The sequence below is a fragment of the Malus domestica genome, chromosome 16 (assembly GCF_042453785.1).
Source record: "Malus domestica chromosome 16, GDT2T_hap1".
In the NCBI taxonomy this organism is placed as follows: domain Eukaryota; kingdom Viridiplantae; phylum Streptophyta; class Magnoliopsida; order Rosales; family Rosaceae; genus Malus; species Malus domestica.
The window spans coordinates 12118161-12135167 of NC_091676.1; positions in this window are offsets into that span (position 1 = coordinate 12118161).

Sequence of the window (17007 nt, forward strand, 5' to 3'; positions counted from 1 at the left end):
AAAATAAAATAAAATACAAAATTATGGAGGGTGGTTAGTAAGTCCATTATTTTTCTTTAAAAAAAAGCCAATTACCACATGCGCAAACGTGTGGCAAAATGCTAGTATTGTTTAAAAATTACACTATTCAGATTTTATATGTAAGAAGTCATTTCTGCTTAATTAACACATATGCGAAGTATCTCACTTGAAATACTTCATGTTTACGTAACAATTTCTACGTCAAAAAATAATTTTTACATGTAATGAATCGAGTATTTTTTATTTTTAAGCATTCATTTGTGATTATTACTATCATTTCTTCATATAACTATTTAACCATAGAAGAATCATGCATATGTCTTCTAGTGCAGGTTCAATTCTAATCTATTCTACAATGTAGAGAGAGTGGCAATCTCTATCCTACCTATTTCCTGTGTGAGTGCTCGAGCCTAGGATGCCATATGCCAACTTGGCTGGACCCCCAACCCAAAACCCATTGGAATACGTGCCCTCATGCTAACTGTTCCCCACACTTCTACTGATCCATACAACACATTGTTTGCCCTTTTATTTGTCCCTTTAATTCTCACTTGAGCCACCATCCAAAATCCCTAAATCTGCTGCTGACTTGTTTACAAATCACCACATCTTTCTGCATTTTATCAATCTCATTTATCTTCCCTTTTCTTTTAAGGTCACACATTTTCAATTTATTCATTCACAAAGCGGGTTTGTATTCGGTAGTGCAGTCTACTAAGTAGTATGAACTATTGAAGAAAAATTGTTAAAAAAGATTGGAAAATTATAACCCATTGAAGAAAAGGGAAAGTTTGTTAATTTAGCAGAAATGGTCAGCCAGATTTTGATCTCCAAAATCTATTTATTTTTTATTTTCAATAGGGGTGGGTTCGAAAAACTGAAAAATAAAAAACGAATTGAAAATAAAAAACAATTGAAAATAAAAAATCAAACCGAAAGTATTGGTTTGGTTTCGATTTCAGTGGTCCAAAAATCAAACCAAAGGCATTCGTGGAGTCTATTCCGAGAACCTACAATAAAGGCATTCATGGAGTCTATTCGGAAAACTTTCTCTCCCTTGTGAGAGCTTTCTTGTGCCACTCTACCATTTCGATTGTGACGAATTAATGCTTACCCACCTTCGTCCAAACCTACCTGGGAACCTCATTAATTATACCCTGGTTTAACCGAACTTGATACCTCTGTTTGGTTTCATATTTATGCCTTCACCAACTTTGGGCTGGGTATTTATGTGGCTTTATAAGGAAATATATCCCCAACCACCAGATTTGAAAATGTGGGGGATGAATGCGAACCAACTCATACTTCTGAATTTATTGTGAAGGTTTCGAGCCTTTATGCCAAGGAAAAAGACCAAAAACATTTGTATTACACACATTCTGTGCTGTGGTGCTTCTGGGTAAGAATCCTTATCTGTATTGGGTACATGTTGGAGTACAAGGATTATTCCATCTGGTGAGAGTGAAAGGTATGCAGAAACAGGCTTGGGTGTGTTTTGTACTACTTGTCTTCTTCTATCGATTTACTTGTCTGGAGATGGATCAAGCAAAGGTGGAAGATTTGGTGGTCTGACTGGAAGAGTCCTTGGAGATCTCAAGTATGGAGCAAGAGGTGAAGCTAGTGGGAGCAGCTCTGACTGATAAACCCCTGAATAAGTGAGGTGTCAAGAATATTCTCATGAGCTTATGGAAAGAGATTGGGGAGGCAAAAATCAACTGGGTCCAAGGAAATACGTTTATCATCATCGATAAAGATGAAGATACATCAAATCAAATCATTGACTTGGTTCCTTAGGCGGTTATGAACCAAAATTTCTCAGTAAAACGATGGCCTAACGATTGTTCTCTGGAGGAAATTAAGCTGGAGGTGGTCCCGTTCTGGGTGCAAATCAGAGGTCTTCCCTTAAACTTGTGCACGGAGGCCAGTGCAAGGAGATTATCAGATGAGATGGGCGAATTCTTGGAGATGGAGAATTTGGATAAGGCAATGGGCTTTTACGGGTAAAGATTCTGGTGGATACCGTGAAACCCTTGATTACATGGTGTTGGCTTCCAAGATCGGGGGAGATTGACTCATGGGTAGAATTTTGATATGAACGCCTACAAGACTTTTGCTACAAATGTGGAAGAATAGGCCATGTCAATCTCAAATGTTCTTCCTAACCAACCCGTGGTGGCTCGGCAGGCTTTAGCAAGTAGACGAGGGCTAAGCGGCCTCGTGATGCCCAGGAGAACCAACACATAAACTTCGTGATACTAGGAGAACGACGGTAAGCTGGTTCAGTGCAGGGGAGCTCTAAGGCTGGCTATCAGGGTTCATGTGAGAACGATAGGCATCAGGCGTATGAACAGAAGGCGTATGGGGAAGTCTCACCTGACACACAAATGGTGGGCAATGAGGAGGCACATAACCCAATAGGGTCTGAACTTGAAACATTACTTATTGGCAGCTCTTGCAACATATAGCATAAATGAGTTATGAATGTGACAATTGGTAGGTCAATCCTACGTAGAGCTCATAAATTCTTGGTGGAAAGAGAGGGCTATGGGGACAACCATAATTTCTATCTAGATCCCCGACACCAAGCAAAAGGGAGAAGGGTGATCATACGAGAGCTGGACGGGAGTAGTGATTTGAATAGGCCTATAATACATGACAGGCCTAGGATGAGGGATAGATTATTAATTGGGGGGCCAACTTGATAGCCCAAGTAGGCCAGGGATCTTTGTAGATCTTTCTACATCTCTGTCTCTTGCCACGATGGATAACACTCTCACAATGAACTCTAGTTCTCCATTGCCTGGAAACATCTTTGAAGACTTGGGTTTGAAGAGAAACCTTGGAAAAAACGAGGGGCTCTCTAAGTTGAAAACCAAAGTCATGAGGTTGCTCGGGGGCTCGTGGGGGTAAAAAGATAAGTCGTTTTGATGGAATTCCCCTGCAGGAACAGTGGTACGCGGTGGAGAAGGCGATTTTAGCGGAGGATGAGCTTCAAGATGTACCGATTACAGAGGAGGATAACATCTAGGATTATTTGGATGGTGCTGCGAAAGTGGAAATGAAGGCGCTCAATGCACAAATGGCGGGGAAACAACCCGGGGTGGTGACGGCTGGCCTAAATCAGCCCCAAAATTGCCATGATTGACTTCTTATGGAATTGCCGTAGTCTCGGGTCACACACGGTAATTATAGCTTTATTGTCACACCCTAACCTGGGCTCCATCACACCTCGAGCTCTACTCCACCGTAGCAGGATATTGTCCACTTTGGGCCCCAACCACGCCCTCACGGTTTTGTTTCTGGGAACTCACGTGAGCAGAACTTCCCAGTGGGTCATCCATCCTAAGAATGCTCTGGCCCATTTCTCACTTAACTTCGAAGTTCCTACGGAACTCGAAGCCAGTGAGCTCCTAAAATGTCTCGTGTTAATTGGAGATGGGTATGTACATATAAGGCATATAAGATCCACTCCCCTGGGCGATTTGAGATCTAACATCTACACAGGCTCATAAGAAGGCATAAACCACCTGTGGTGTTTCTATATGAGAATAAGATGCAATGCCACAAATTAGAAGAAGTAAGAATGAAGATGTGATATAGTCAGGGGTTTAATGTCCCTCTAATTAGAGCGGTTGAGGGGATGGTTGAGCTTATGGTGGCATGAGCCAACTGAAATTCAGATTTTGTTGTTAACAAAAAACATTATTCGTACATCCATGAGAAATCTGGGAATTGTGATTGGATCCAAGCATCTTGGAATTATGGTAACCCATATCGCACAAAAAATAAGGGTATTGGAAATGGCTATCTACGATTTTGGTGTCTACGGAGTGTCCATGGTTTTGCGGGGGTGACTTAAATGAGATATTGTGGGAGTTTTAGAAAACGGGAGGTTGTGATGATTTTCATACTAGACCACGTTTCTTACATGAATTCATGACAAATATGGAGATGATTAACCTTGGCTTTTTTAGGCCGAAATATACTTTGAAGGGTACTAGGAATAATAGCCTTGTCCAAGAAAGGCTTAATCCTGACCTTGTCAATGGCTGCTAGCAGGTTAGATGACCCTCGACTTTGATCACCCATGGCACCGTAAAGGGTTCTGACCACTGCCCCGTTATTGTCAACATAAAGCCTTTGAATGCTAAAAGGAAAAAATTATTTAGATTCGAGGCTTTTTGGCTTGTTGAGGATAAGTGTCGGGAGGTAATTCAGCGAAGTTGAAGCATTAGTGGTAGGGGACCTATGTTGATGGGTGGTTGCGACGCCTAAATTCGTGTAAAGGTAACCTTTTGAACTGGAGTAGGCAGATGTTTAGTGGTGGCCGAGAAGAGATTGGGGCTCAATTAAATCGGCTGGAGCATCTTCAAAACAATTGGGAGGAAAATGTTGAGGAGATTCGATCTCTCTCTGGTCTAATTGATAAGTTGGAGGCAACGTTCTCGTGTTAAATGGTTGTAGGATGAAGACTTTAACTCTAGGTTTTTTTCACCAGACAACCATTCAATGTCGGCACTTCAACAAGATAGGGAAGCTGCAAGATGCTCAAGGGGAGTGGAAGGAAGACATTGTGGGCATTAATAGAGTTATCAATGAGCACTTCACTTGCCTCTTTACCTCTAAGGGTCAGAGGGAGTGGGGATCGGTCCTAGAATCTGTTCGCACCTCCGTCTCGGAGGAAATGAACTCACTTCAGACCTATTGTTTTGGAAGAGATTAAAGATGCGATTTTCCAAATGGGTGGAATGAAGGCACTTGGCTCGGACGGGTTCCATGGAGTTTTCTACCATTCATTTTGGGATATTATTGCATATGATATGAATGGGTTGGTGTAGGATTTTACAATCAGGCAGAAGAGTCCCAGAAGGCTCAATTCCACTCGTGTTGTCCTTATTTCTTAAGATGGCAAATCCCGTGACAGTGGGCCAATATCGTCCGATTAGCCTATGCAACTACTCCTACAAGATTTTTTTCAAAATTGTTAGTTAACCGGTTGAAACCTTGGCTTCCTATGCTTATTTCCCCTTCACAAAATGCTTTTGTTGAGGGCAGACAAATACAAGATAATATTCTTTTAGCACATAAGGTTTTCCACTTCCTCAAGCTAAGGAAAATTATGACGAAGTTCGAGCTGGCAATGAAAATTGACATAAACAAGGCATATGATAGGATTAAGTGGGACTTCCTCAAGACAATCATGGTTCGGATTAAGTTTCATATGTGGTGGATAAATATGGTGAAAGGGTGTGTCTCTTTTGTTGACTTTTCTATCCTTATTAACGGCCAACCAGGGAAACGCTTCAAACCATCCTGTGGTCTTTGACAAGGGGATCCTTCTCTCTGTACTTGTTCCTTATTGTTATGAATGTTCTTTCGCGCCCAATCTAATGGGTGGTCGACGGAAGGTTCCTTAAGGGTGTTAAGATCAGTATGAATGAACCTCTTTTTTCCTATTTGATGTTTGCTAATGACACCCCAATATTTTTAAGTGTCTCTCTGTTGAACTGCCAGAATATTGTCTAAATCCTTAATGTTAATTATTTGGCATTGGGATAGGAAGTGAGCATATAAAAATCCTCTATATTTTTTTAGGCTAACACCTTGACCAAACTTCTGGAGGAATTGTACAATATTTTGGGAATGTTGCAGGTGGTGGACCAGGGTAATTATTGGGTATCCCGACAATCTGGAAAAGGTCTAAACATGAGGCTCTAGCCTTCGTAAAAGATAGGGTGATGGCTAAGATTTAGGGCTGGAAGCAAAGTTTTCTCTCCCAAGCCAACATGGAAGTTTTAATCAAAGATGTTACTCAAGCCATTCTTGCCTACCCAATGAATATCTTTTGTTTCCCCGACAATATTTGCAATGATATTGACTTTGTTGTTGCTAATTTTTGGTGGGGGTAAAAGGTGGGAGAAATGAAGATCTATAGGGTAAGCCGTGAGTCTCTAGGATTGCTCAAACAGGAAAAGGTATGGGTTTCAGGAACCTAAAAGAGTTTAATCTAGGATTATTGGCTAAGCAATGTTGGCGTCTCATTCACAACCCCGACTTACTTTGGGCCCAAGTTATCAAAGAGCGATATTTTTCCAATTGCTCATTCTTTAAGGTCAGAAATGGGGTAGGTCCTCTTGGGCTTGGGCTAGTCTCCTCCAGGGCAGATATATTATCACTAAGGGAGCTCACTGGAAAATTATGAGTGGTGAGCATACTCGGCTTTAGGTTGATCGATGGATCCTGTCCTTGGCTTCTAGGCACCATGTTTCGGTTTCAGGGGTCTACATGGATCTCTCACGTTGAGTCTCCTCTATTATTGATCATTCTTCTCGGGATTGGTAGTTGGATTCCATAGAAATGGAAATGGCGGAAGGAGATAGAAGGGCAGTCTTGGATACGCCGATCAATGTTGTTGGGCGTAAGGATAAATTGGTTTGGTCGACTGATAGAAGGGGATGATACACAGTCAAATCTGGGTATTATTGAGTCTATAACATCAATCGCCGGTCTCGGAGTCTCTGTCTTTCCTCCTCATCAATTATTGATTTAAGGGTGTGGAAGTGTATATGGAATATTCTGATCCTTCCCAAAATTAAGAACTTATTGTGGAAGACTCTTCAAGGGGGCTACTGCTACGAAGATGAATTTATTTCGACGAAGGTGTGCCTCTTCCCTTATTTGTCCTTTGTGTTCCGAGACGGAGGAATCTATTGAACATATTTTACTCATCTGCCCTTGGGTGGACCAGGTTTGGTTTGGGGGTGCTTTGGGCTTCAGATTGATAATGATTCGGTGTCTGCACTCCACTCATGGCTCTAACGTATTTGGAATAATCACACGAGACCAGTAGAGGATAGGAGGATACTCATGTCATACGTTGCGTTTACTTATTGGTCCATTTGAAAGGCAAGGAATGATGCGATTTTTAACTCATGGCAACCCTCCCCATCGCGAACTGTGCTCACCATTTCCCTCGCTGCTTCATCCTTCCTGGAAGCTTGCTCGGGGGTTGGTAGTGGGCCGGTTTCGTTGAGTCCACGTGTCCGTATCAATACCCCTTAGTCTCTTCCTGGGCAAGGTGCAATTAATGTGGATGCTAGTTGGAAATGGGTGGATGGGTATTGCCATATTGATGTCGTGATACGGGATTCGACCTCTTACTGCTTGGTGGTACGTAGTAAGAAGATTTGTGCATCAAGCGTTTTAGCTGTGGAGGTGATGGGTGTTTTGGAGGGATGTGTGATGGCGAGACAGTGAGGCTTCCATAGTATTGTGGTGGAATCTGACTCCAATGAGATAATATCATGGCTAAATGAATGCATTGACCATGGATCTTGGGAGGTATTTCCGGTGTTGTGTGATATTTGTGGGGTTGGCAAGGCCTTCAATTCGTGTGTCTGGTCTTGGGTGCCAAGATCAGCCAATGAAGCGGTGGATTATGTAGCGTTGCATGCTAGTGTGAAGTTGAGCGACTTAGTCTAGGTTCAACGACCCCCATCTTCGTTTGTCTGTATTCTGAACAAGGATGGGCTACCATGCCCTTAAAGCTAGCTTTTGTTTAAGTGGGTCTGAGGGTGACACGTGTACTCCTCCGTGTCGTAGTTTATTTCCTTTATTCTCTGCTTTCATGTCTGATGTTGTTAACCTTGTGTGGCTTTTTGTACTCTCTTTGGCTTTAGCCCTAGTTAATGATATTTCTAGTTTCCAAAAAAAAAAAAAAAAAAAACTGAATAAACCTAAAACTGCGTCGTTTGTACTTACCCTATAACCCTAAACACCTAATGCTGTTGTACGCTCGTTCACTTCTGACTCCTCACTCTCTACACTCCACGACAACAAGTCCAACCCCTCCTCCTCGACTGCAACCACCCTCTTCGACTCGCCCGGGCTCCTTCGCTAATACACTCTCTCTCTCCCCTCCCCAATCTCTCTCATCGATCAGAGGCTCATAGCTCTGCATTGTGTTGCCTTTACATACTTCTCTCCTCTTGTCGATTTGCACCATTACCCCCAACACAAAAAGAAAGTTTCATCCGTTCAACCTTTTCTCGATCCGTGATCACCATTTTCACGGTCGCCCTTTTTTCTCTCTGTTTAATCGATTATTGATTTGTTTTTCGTTTTCTATTTGTGTTTTACCAAAACCAAACCTCAGTCAAAGAAAAGAAAGCACTCTGAGACGTTCCTGTTATTGGTATAAAGAAGGCAACGCATGATGCACCCTTTTGCACATGGAGTTAGGAAAAATAGAAGACTATGGCACCCTTCAAGAATATAAGGGTGGCAAGTGGTCAAACATGTAGGGTAAGTTAATAAAACGTTATCACTTTGACATGAGTGAGGCCAGATCAACGATACAATAAAATGTATAGTTTGTGCGTGTGTGAGAGAGAATGGGGCCAAAGAAAGAACACAATGCCCCCACTGAATTTTTTTCTCATGACACACCACATTCATCAGAAAAGCGTAGTGAAAAGAGGCCTATCGAGCACAAAGTTTTTTCTTTGTGATGCTCAAACCTTCTTTTCTGTTCCTTTTTTCCAGCAGAGGAAGAAACAGATGCCTCATGACTCATCAGTGACTTAGTTGCTAAGCTACTTAATCAAATCAGAAACTCGTGTCAGAAAGAACAGCATCTTCCATATCTTTTGCATACTATTCCGGTTCAAAGAAGCTAGAAAGCAATGATCTTAAGATTATTCTCAAGTACAGTCGCCCAAACGCGCATGGGTGATTCCAAGGTGTACATGCATGCGAACGTGGACGACTGACCTAAAATGCGTCTAGAGATATGAACTCATCATGCTTGGAATTGGAAGTTCTGAGAGATATCATACATCATCTCTAATTAGGAGCGATATGGACTCAGCTCAACTCTTTAATCGAGCACTGTGCTAAATACTATGTCCCAAATACTTAAATGATCAAAAGCAGTCAGTGAGCCAGAGGTGCATTGCACTTCGGAAGCTGGAAGGGTGTTTTTTAGCATGCTTTGGGATGAACTAGACCAACAGAATTTTTAGCGTTAGATCATTAGTCGAGGATCTAATAAACATTATCTAACTGCCAACGAGGTATGTGAATAGGATACACCGAACCATAATTAGGAATTTTGAGTGCCAAACCATTAAAAAAATGGAATTACAAAACTTGGGATGCGAAGGTGCGTAGGGTCCCCATATTGTTAATTTGTGTAAAGAAGAACATCAGGTACCCCCTTGGAACCCAATTGTTAATACCAATTGCCCTTTTTTTTTTTTTTTGTGTCAAAGATAATCTTGCATAAAATCAGGTACCCTCGCTTATTATATCAATAAGTGTACTCTCACTCCGCAGACAAATATTATAAACTTAAAATATCAGAGAATGAATAAGTAATGTATACCGAGCTCAACAGTCTCAAATTATGTTAAAAGATCATGTATCGAAGGAAGAACATCGACGTTATCAATACAAATTTCATAGAATTTCTATCGAGCTAATGCAAATTATTAGCAAAAAATGATTAACATTTTACTTTATTTTCATAATCATATTAACCATATAACAATAGGTACAAATTGGCCACCAAATTACAACAGATCATCGTTATAATTCAGACAGATAAATTAAGGCAGAAGAGAAAAATCAAAGAGAGATGAAGAGAGAGAGAGTTTACTTCCCATCCGTATTCTTTCAGCTTTAATTTCGAGTGTCAGGGCACAGAAACACCTGTTCCTCAAGGGCATTTTCGGAAATGTGAAACCAGCAGTAGGCAACTCGCATCTCTCTGTCTTCGATTCTTCCTCTTCGGTTGTTTGCTCAGTCGAAGATCTGTGAATCTGCCACCACATTATTAATTCCACCTTCCTTTTCCGTTTACTTGTCCGTCAAAGCAAACAGAGAACAACAGAAAACAGAGCAGCACTGTAAACTAGTGGGTGGCTAGCCACCAGCTGAACTGAGCCGGATGACGCATGCGGAGGAGGGTTATAGTAGTAAAACGGAAAGTATGGCACAATTGGATTCGGCGGCGGCGGCACTGGGTAGTTCTGGCCCTTCGGCGGCGGATAAAACGCACCCCCGCCACCCCCGCCACCCCCGCTGCCGCCTTGTGGTGGCGGGTAGTAGTAGTAAGTGGGCTGGGAGGGTGGCGGAGGAGAGTAGTACGTGGTTCCGGAGCTCGGTGGTGCCGGAGGCGGCGGACAGTTTGAGGATGAGGATGAGGATGGCGGAGAAGGCGGCGGAGATGATGGCGGAGAAGGAGGGGGAGGAGATGGCGGAGGAGGGGATGGCACTTGGCCACATGGGTTATCGCAGACGGAGCACATTTCGCATTCGATCTGCTCCTTGGAGATCACTTTGGGCTTCGGCAGCGGCGAAGAAAGCGTTGTGGTTGCGACGGTGAGTAGAAGCAGAAGCATGAAAGAGAAGTGGGCATGATGAGTAATTTTCATGGTTAGCTGAGAAAGATGGAGAAACACAAGAAGAAAAAGGCGATGAAAAAACGGTGGGTTTTTTGAGAAATGGCCAAATGGAGTGGGGGAGGGGGGAGAGTGGAGGAGTGAGAGTGTTGAGGGACTTTAAGAGAGTGGGAGGGGGGTGTATGTACGTAGTAAATGTGTCTTGTCTTTGTAGCCTACACCACATCCTTTTGGAAGAGTGGGTTTAAATAAGGGGTATGTACAAAGAGCAAAGTGTAGAGCGAGAGGGGAAGTGGGGAGCTTCAAATTGTAAAAAGGAGACACCGAAACAACGCGGTTTTACTTTCACAGAAAGTGGCCTAATGTTATCGGCGGACGTTTAGGGCAAAAGTCCAGAATTTGAGGTTAATGATTAGGTAATAGATGGGCGGTGGGGGTGGGGATGCCTTCGATTTGTAGGGGGGTATCCCTAGTCCCGAATTTCGGCGTAAGTATAGGTAAAGTGACGTGTATAGCATTTTTTCAGTTACATGGAGTGTATTATCCTAATGCCATTAACTGACATGCGACGAAATGAATGTGCAATCAGAGTTGTTAAGAGTTTTTAAGAAGCTGACAAGTGAAAAGATGTAGACTTATATATACACATGCGATGTTATGTTGAGTTGAGGCCTCTTTTGTTTTCATCGCACTGGAGAGACGGATGCATTAGTTTTTTGGCCTAGCATTCACATTTTTAATGTGCCTCTTTACTTGTGAACTTATTTAATCTTAATACTTGAACAACACATATTAAATAACGTGTGAGCACATGAATTGACGAGTTCAATACGTAATTATAAAACGTGAGTATCTAACTCAAAATTAATATGTTGCACAAAGAAAAGCAATGATTTTGTGTTAGAAATGTTGGGTATCTCCCTTTGGAAAATTTTAAGAAGATTAAAATTTTAAACTAAATTTGTAAATCTAATTACGTGTTATGAAATAAGCACATTAATAAATATGTAAGTAATAATTCAATCATCACGTCTAGATCATTTGTTTGAGAAATCCTTTTGGTTCAGTAGGGTACCTGGTTAATTAGTTGCTAATAACCATGCTTGTGAGTAATGAGCTGGGTTAAAAAGTAAAAGGAAACGATTGAAAGCTTGAGGAATTGGCAGAGTCATTGTCGTTGGGCTTGACTTGTACAGAGACGTTCATACGTGGAAGGATGAAATTTTTTGAGACGCAGACGTAATCAAGACGCAAGCTCCACGTGGTGTGCATGGACTTTTTTACTGGTATTCAGCCAAATATGCGCACTACACCAAATACTATTGCACTAGAGAATGATATATATCTGCATTTGGCTTTCTTGTTTTTGCGATCGACAAAAGTATGATCAGCAAAGCTTGGCGGCTAACTGCAAATGCATAAACTGATGAGTTCAATACGTAATTATAAAACGTGAGTATCTAACTCAAAATTAATATGTTGCACAAAGAAAAGCAATGATTTTGTGTTGAAATGTTGGGTATCTCCCTTTGGAAAATGTTAAGAAGATTAAAATTTTAAACTAAATTTGCAAACCTAATTACGTATTACCAATAAGAAATAAGCACATCAATAAATATGTAAGTAATAATTCAATCATCACATCTAGATCATTTGTTTGAGAAATCCTTTTGGTTCAGTATGGTACCTGGTTAATTAGTCGCTAATAACCATGCTTGTGAGTAATGAGCTGGGTTAAAAAGTAAAAGGAAACGATTGAAAGCTTGAGGAATTGTCAGAGTCATTGTCGTTGGGCTTGACTTGTACAGAGACGTTCATACGTGGAAGGATGAAATTTTTTGCGACGCAAGCTCCACGTGGTGTGCAGGGATTTTTTTACTGGTATTCAGCCAAATATGCGTACTACACCGAATACTATTGCACTAGAGAATGATACATATCTGCATTTGGCTTTCTTGTTTTTGCGATCGACAAAAGTATGATCAGCAAAGCTTGGCGGCTAACTGCAAATGCATAATGTATATGTTTGTGTGTGTGTGTCTAAATATATGGGGTGTGCTATCCACGCACATCTTTTTACTTCTCACACACTTTTTGTTAATTTCTGTCTGTTGATATTTTTCAATTCATTCGATCCGACAGTCGAAAATTAGAAGGGTGTTTGAGAAGTAAAAAATGGTATGTGGATATGACATCTATACACACACACACACACACACACACATGCTATTTAAGAGAAAACGATCTCTATTTTTGGAGAGATTTTTCAATGTGACAGGCACACGATGTGGTACACCACGTGTCACTATACAAATGATGAGATATGTGTGTTAAAAAGTTAATAACTTTAAAAATAAAAATTTACACCACTTATATAAAAACACATGGTGTACCACCTGCGTTCGTGTCACAATAAAAATTTCTCCTATTTTTGGGCCTCTCAACACGCTTTTATTAAATGAGATCGTACAGCTACACGTGCAATTCTTATTTTTCTTAAAAAATGAAAATTCTGTCTCTTAAACCAACTCCAACCCTTGGAATAAAACTCAAATTTTAGGTTCTAAACTTATTCAAACTTGCTCCAACTCCAAAACTCATTTCTGAGGCAAATTTAGCCCAGGATTCCTCTTGAGGATTGGCCCACTATATATGTGTATTATTTTTTTAGTTTTATATTTATAAATTCATTGAATTCAACGGCTAAAATCTAATATGATCAAATTCAACAGTAAAAAAAAAGATCTAACGGTCCAAATTTAAATCCAACGTCTAAAGTAATTAAAAAAATTTATTTTCTGTGTTTCATAATCTTTCATAGTGTTCTACGAGTTTTATGATGTCAATTTAGTGAATTTTCAATATTTATTGGAATCTAAATATTTTTAGGTTAAAATATTCATAAAATTAAATTATGATAGTGTACATATATAATTTTTTTTAAAAGGTTACTTTAAGAAAAAATTATCCTAAATTCATTCTTTAATAACCTTGGGCTAAAAATTTAACTCGTAAGGGTTGGAGGAGAAAAATTGTTTATGGGTTAAAACCTAAATTTTATAGGTTAAACATTTTAAGTTTTAACCCAATGATTGGAGATGATCTTAGAATGTTTGTTCGTATATATACACATGTATATATAATTAAAAAGCTGCATGGTCAATGGAACATCACATACATTCTTAATCTGGTATAAAATGGAGGAGAAAGATTAAATTTGTCTAAGTTATACACGTAGGAACAACATTGTATTATATCTATATACATGTTCATATTCGTCAGAATACAAAATACTTCTTGACAAGAAATAAGTGATAAGGAATGAGTTGTTAAAGAGCACAAAGATATGGGCCAGCTGGCATCACAGAAAATAAAGAGATTCGGCTCTTTTTGGTTCGAAAATTAATAAATTAGATTGTTATTATTTAAGTTGGGTTATTACTCAGCTAATTAGCTCTTATACCATTTTTTTTTCCCACCGACCACTGAGTAATTAGGGTTAAGAGGTCGAGTAATTTCAGAGTCTCCATTTAGTAATTAATGTTGGATAAGTAATAATAATAATAATAATGCATGCAGTGCAGTGCAGGTCGATCACATGGCCACCAGCAATATGGGTGAGTGCAGTGATGCATTTTTCACGCGGCTAACTATAAGTGCACAGAAATAAACAAACAGGAACCCGATTCTTCTGTATAACATAAATATAATAAAATACTTCACCGTCACGGAATTTCTCTCTTGATGTTAATCAAAACACCGAGAAATATACGAAATTTATAACTCAAATGATTAAGAATCATTATTTTTTTATCCGAAATCTTGTGTTTGATTTCTGTGCAATGAGTTGGCATGACTGGGAGGGAAATGAATGAGCCTCTCTTGCCATTGGTGCCAACCGACGAACAACCAACTTCTTAAGCTAAGATAAATTCCTATGAATTTACATAAATGTTACTGGTAAATAATTATTCTCAATAGGTTTTTAATTTTTAATTTTTAATTTAATCAAATCAACATATATTTTGTGCCATGCATGTAATATGTATTTTGGAAATATTATAAGATCACAATCTCCACATGGAACTTTCCAGCTGGCTGTTTGAGTGGACAATTAGTGGTCACAAAACATTAAAAAATAATGCCCTTCTCCTTTACCAAATTAACTCCGGTGGAGCAACTAGTCTATACAAAGATCATTGAAAGATGTCGGCCCTTTTGTCTCTTTAATTTTATTTTGTCTCTTTAGTTTCATCTCGATGTATAAGTATTAAGTGGAAATACTAACCATGTTTGCATTCCAACAAAAAGAAAAACCATGTTTAACATTCTTTAATTACTTGTTATAATGCGCGTAAATTTAAGTTTAGTCAAGTTAGTTAGATAGTAGCGTATTTTACTGTTTGTATAAAAGTTCGAATTCCCGTCCCCATGATTTAAATAATTTAAATATAATACTATCATTTGTTAAAAAAAAAATGCTGATGAGACTCTCCATAAACTCTCTACCCTTCATATTTTTGGCACAATGTTACGACAAGAGTTAACATTTAACTGTGAGATAGCAAAAAATTCATACAAAAAATATTCTACTTTTGAAAGAGTTCCCTCAACATTTAAAAAAAAAAAGGCATGCAGTGGAATATATTGCTAGTTCAGATTTGCTGGTATTACAAAGGTTTCAAAAGAATCCCAACCCGGCCGGTACTTTCTAATTAAAGGTAAAAAGATCATGATGTGCATATTAAATTCTAATTAGAAAATGAAAATTAATGTTTAATTACAAAAAGCTTCAAATATAAAATTGAAAGAATCTTGGACTTCACTGATCGTGATCACCTTTTGACTTTTGTTATTTTCTTAATGGCCTGTAGCTTCTACGTACTTCGCCTCAAGAGTGTGAATCATGATATAAAATAACTAATTACCTTTCTTAAGTTCTTACAAGTGTGAAATATAGCCTAGTTTGATGCCAAATCCAAAATCCAAAACCCGGGTAATTCTTGCTTCATATATAGGTTGGTTCAGTTACACTTGCAAACCAAAAAAAGGCATGATCATCACACTTCAAGTAAATAGTAAATAAGTAATAAATATTATACTCATATAAAAATATACTTTAAATACGTGCAAATACCTCTCAAGAGCACGGATGCAAACTAAATAAGAGCAAATTGTGATTATACACCTTGTCTAATTGCCATTAGCGTTGTAATACGTACATCACTTCATGAAATCATAGGATTATGCATGAAAATTAAATATTCCGATCCAAAAGTGAGTTACTAATTGGCCCCTCTACCTTGACATTGATTAAGCAAGCATCTCTCATAGGCTTTCAAACAAAAGTGAAAAGGGGAACTCGATCGATTTGATCATGCATATACTTATCGGACAAGGTAGTTGCATGTGTGGTAGGCAGTCTCACTTGCTATAATATTCTTGGCCCCTTTTGATTTCTTTGAAGAGAACTTCATTCACGCTTTATTCTCAAACCACATGCCTAGTATAGTAACATGATAGCATTATTTTTAATCAATTATATGTGAGTGGTTGGCGGCCATTGATAGATGTTACTAACGTTCACTGTCCTAAAAATCTCTGTCTAGCTCCACCTAGGCCTCGCCTAAATGCTAGGCAGTTAGCCACTGTCCCGATTAATCATTAGGCGTTTGAAAATTAAGAAGGGCGCCTAGACCTGCATAGGCCCCCGCCTAGTCATCCTGACTAAAGCTTAGCGTCTTTTATAACCTTGCTAATGTTGCACATTAAGGATTGGCAGTGGGTTGATTGATACCACTAAACAAAACCACATTCAGGCTAGCCCATCTTGTAATAAACTCTTGGTTCCATCCTTGATTGATACATAAGAGTTACTCGTTCACATGCATACAAACGGTTGACGATTGAGAAATTGATGTTAGTTGTGTGTGTAAGTAAATCTTTTGTTTTATAAAGATTGTGTTTGATCAACGGACTAATAGACAAGAGAACTTTTTCTTTACAATTGTAATATCCGTTTGTGTGTATGCAAAAAACTCACGTGAGCGGATATATAGTAATGATGACGTAATAGATTTCCTTGTTTGCTATTATGTCCTAATCACCATTTTATTTGCTGGTGGAATGAGAGGTCAATTTTAACGAGTTAATGCATTCCACTAAGGTAGATTTGTCCCAAATCATAAAAGTGTTATTGTCCTCCTTCAAGTTCAATAGTTGATGTCCGTTTTTAGTGTTAACTGGTTAAAGGTTGACCCTTGTGAGTTGACGGCCGTTGAGTGTCTTATAGAGAGGTCTCATGTGATGTAATGTCTAACTCTTCTGTCTGTTCATCTTCTAACCCTAGTACTAACACTGTAGCATAATCAATAGTTTTTTAGGTGTACAACTTGAGATGCACGTGGTCGAATGGTAGATATAGGATGTTGGCTATCTACTATGTGTCTCGGATTTAAAACTTGCTCTCTCTTAATTATTGTAGTAGTTTTGAACAGTTGCAGAACCAACATGGAGACATTGGCTGCCACTGACCCCAACAACTTCGAATATCTCCCGTTTGAATTTTTATATGACCCTGTAA